At 55.6% G+C, this 3,954-nt stretch overlaps 1 long non-coding RNA gene across 1 annotated transcript in view; it reads left to right on the top strand.

Annotated features, from left to right (window-relative positions):
- Positions 1 to 1,256: 1,256 nt before the first annotated feature.
- Positions 1,257 to 3,954, top strand: part of LOC121043508 (uncharacterized) — a 4,054-nt gene continuing 1,356 nt past the window's right edge. The window contains exon 1 of the long non-coding RNA XR_005796872.1: positions 1,257 to 1,293. This is a non-coding gene — a long non-coding RNA (uncharacterized LOC121043508). The remainder of the gene's footprint in view (positions 1,294 to 3,954) is intronic.

Raw genomic sequence — 3,954 nt, 5'->3', positions numbered from 1 at the left:
CGGAAACAGAGTGAGGCGTCCTGAGACGCTTTACCCGCCCAGGGGTGCGATGGGGAGGTCAGGGGATAGTGCAGACGCCTGGATATGGCATGTCCTGCCTCTGAGAGAGTGGACAGATGGCTGACTCGTGATGTCCTCAAGAGGAATGGTCATGGTCATGAGGCCTTTGGAGCCAGTGACTCAGGCTGGAGGCTGCCTCCTGCATGGGGAGTTGGGGGGGCGGGCAAGGGAAACCCAGGCAGGACAGCCCTGCCTCCATGGACAAAATGCCGGAGCCAGGGTCAAGAGCCCCAGGGCCCGCTTGCTGCCTGGACGCCTTTGGCACGGAGGGGCTGCTCCCCAAAGGACAGGCCTGGCCGAGCCCACCCTTGAGCCTCTGTCTGCACTGGGCCCTCCTCTTGCCCACTAACCCCTTCCTCTCTGGGGTTTGGGAAGGAGGTCGCTTCTCTAAGAAGGGTGGGCGTCTGGAGGTGCGCACGGACAGCAAGAGTGCAAATCTTGAGGTCACTCTGAAGGCGAAGTGTGCAAACAAAGCCATGGCTCAGCACAGGCCCTGCCACGTCATGGACGTCAGGAGGCCCAGGACACCCTGCAGGGGCAGAGTGAACCAGCCAGGGACAGCCCTGACCTTGGAGCAGGTGGTCTACGCCTGGCCTTTCTAGTTCCACATCCTAGCAAGCCCCAGGCATTGCTCAGACCCTGCGTTCAGGGAGTGCAGCCTTCCCCTTTGCAGCCCTCGGGGAGGGCTTTATTATTAAAGTGCAAACGGTTACTTTTAAAACTCACTTTGTGGGGCGCCTGGGTGGCTCAGTCGGCTCAGTCGGCTAAGCATCTGACTTTGGCTCAGGTCACGATCTCGCGATCCGTGAGTTCGAGCCCCGCGTCGGGCTCTGTGCTGACGGCTCAGAGCCTGGAGCCTGTTTCAGATTCTGTGTCTCCCTCTCTCTGACCCTCCCCTGTTCATGCTCTGTCTCTCTCCGTCTCAAAAATAAATAAAGGTTAAAAAAAATTAAAAAAAAAAAAAAGGACATATATAGAGACTGGATTGGGGAGATCAGAGAACAATTTTAAATTTGGGGGCTGTTATGGGTAGAATTGTGTCTCCCCCACAAATTTCATTTGCCAAAATTTGTGGGTACCCTGGTACCACAGAATGTGACCTCGTCGTGATTTGTTTGGCTCAAATGAGGTCGTCCTGGGGTAGAGTGGGGTGGGCCACCCCCACCCCCTCCCCTGCATCCTCATGGAAAGAGGAAATCTGGACCCAAGACATACACGTGGGGAGAACACCACGTGAAGAGGAAGCCAGAGAGCCACAAGCCAAGAATAGGGAAGATGGCCAACAAAGCACCCACAGCTAGAGATGACCACGGAACAAGGTTCTCCCTCCCGGCCCTCAGAAAAAACGAACCCTGCCAACACCTAGGTCTAGGACTTGTAGCTCCCAGAACTGGGAGACAACAGATTTCTGTTGTTTAAGCCACCTCGTTTGTGCCACTTTGTGGCGGGAGCCCCAGGAAACTAATACAGTGACCAGGCAGGGCTCACCGAGAAGATGACTTTTGAATGAAGATGTGCGGGGAGTGGTTGTGAAGGTAAGGAGGCCATCTGGGGGCAGAGCGTGCCAGGCAGTGGGAAGCGCCAGTGCAAAGGCCCTGAGGCAAGCAGTTGCCTGAAGTGTTTGAAGAAAAGTAAGGAGACCAGAGCGTAGTACGTGAGAGGGTGCAGACTTGTAGGAGAGGAAATCAGAGACGGGATGGGCTAGAGGGTAGATCCCTCAGGGCCCTTGGGCCAGGACAGACTTCAGCTTTTACCCAGCCTGAGACAAAATCATCTCAGTTTTGAGCTAAAGAGTGACAAGGTCTGACTTACATTTTAACAGGATCGCTCTGGCTGCTGCACAAGAGGAGACTTAGGGTAGGGGGGAGGTAAGAAGAGGGGGAAACGGAAGGTTAGGGGCTGTCGAATATCCCAGACAAGAGGTGACGGTGTCTTGGACCGGGATGGTGGGGGTGGGGGTGGGGAGAAGTGGTTGGATTCCAGGCACGTTTTGCAAGTGCAGCTAACAGGATTTGTTGACATCTCAGATGCAGGGGTGACAGAAAGAGATGAGTCGAGCATGACGTCAGGGGTTTTGGCCTGACCAACTGAAAGGATGGAGTTGCCATCAACCGGAGAGAGAAGGCCATGGTTCCTCCTGCTTCGTGCAGCTTTTGTGGGGGCTGGAAGGGGCGGGGGAGGAAAATCAACAGTTCAGCCCTGGACGAGTCAACCTCACAACTTCAAACTCCCGTTTGTCTTGCAAACAACTGCCAGAGTGATGGTGCTTTAAGAAGTAAACAAACAGGGGCACCCGGGTGGCGCTGTCGGTTGAGCGTCCGACTTCAGCTCAGGTCACGATCTCGCGGTCCGTGAGTTCGAGCCCCGCGTCGGGCTCTGGGCTGATGGCTCGGAGCCTGGAGCCTGTTTCCGATTCTGTGTCTCCCTCTCTCTCTGCCCCTCCCCCATTCATGCTCTGTCTCTCTCTGTCCCAAAAATAAATAAACGTTGAAAAAAAAAATTTTTTAAAAAGAAGTAAACAAACAAACGAAGCCCCTAGCTGGCGGGGGCATGAAGTCCCAACTCTGTGGCCTGGGCAGAAGGGCCTTCGATAAAACCCGCCCCGAAACATCTGTCCAGTTCTTCTCCCCTGACCCCCTTCAAGCGCCTTGTGCTCCGGCCTCCAAGGAACCTCTTGCAGCTCGCTCATCCATTCACTCATTCGTTCACTCATTCATTCATTCTCTCCCTGAGCATTCGTGTACTTTTTATTCTGCCAGACACTGAATCAGGCACGGAGGCTACCACCCTCATGGAGCTCACCGGGACCCGCACTGTGGCATTCTCCCCACCCCAGTGCCTTTGCACACGCTACACCATTTGTACTCAAATCCCAGTCGTTCTCTTTCTCCTACCCCTATTCACCTTCTAGGGCGAACCATTACCCTGTCCTCTGGGGGACCTCTTAGATGCCCTAGACTCGGGCAGGTTGACGTTTCCGGAGTCCTCTGTCCCTGTCATCTGTGTGGGATGCTCAAAGGTAGACACCTGTCTTTATCCAGCCCTGTACCTCCAGATATTTGAATGAATGAACGCGTGCATAGGTGAATGAGCGTTACCAGGGATTCAGCAGCTTTGATCCACATTTGGCTAACGGTGTCCTGGTCATGAATCCAGCTGAAATGAGGGAGCTGTGGGTCTAACTTCTCTTTTTAAATGTACCGCCAGAAATGTCCTTTTGTACGGCCTCCCAGAGAATTATGGTGGGTTCTCCAGGCTGGGATCCCTTGGAAACAGGGAGAGAGGCCAGTTGAGGCGGGGCACGGGAGCCAGGGAGGTGTTTCTGGTCCCAGTTAACCCAAGCCACCAGCGCCAGCGGTCCCTTGTGGCCTCTGAGGAGAGCTGCGGTAACCATGGCAACCAGGCACTCCAGCCAGGAGTGGAGTAGAGCCAGGACCACGGCCAGGCTGGGCTCCGGGGCCACTCTGTGTGCATGTGCTGGGTGGAGGGACGGAGGGTGGCGAGGGGGTGTCCCAGAGACCAGAGTGACCTGTGGGGAAGGGGGGATGTGTAAGGCCCAGATTCAGGGTTCGGAATTGATTAACTGTCCTTGTGCTTCACACCAGGGTTCTCTGGGCCCCAGCGCCCACCCCTGGGAGATTCAGGAAAGGAAGATGGAGTGAGAGGCATGGATACAGAGACTGACACCAGTAGAAGAGAGGGAGATGCACAGCCAAAATTCTGAGAGGAGGAGAGGGAGGGAGGAGGCGGGAGGGAGAGGGAAGGAGGGAGGGTAGGAAGGAAGAGGGCACTGGGAGAGAGGTGGGAGGGAAAAGGAGGGGGAGGGAGGCAGGGAAGAGGGAGGGTAGGTGGGATTAGGGTGTTGGGAGGGAGGAAGGGGAGGGGAGAAGAGGG

Source organism: Herpailurus yagouaroundi, unplaced genomic scaffold (assembly GCF_014898765.1).
Source record: "Herpailurus yagouaroundi ecotype Mexico unplaced genomic scaffold, PumYag 187, whole genome shotgun sequence".
NCBI lineage: Eukaryota > Metazoa > Chordata > Mammalia > Carnivora > Felidae > Herpailurus > Herpailurus yagouaroundi.
The sequence above is the reverse complement of the archived record's forward strand: the minus strand, read 5'-3'. Positions and strand labels throughout refer to the sequence as shown.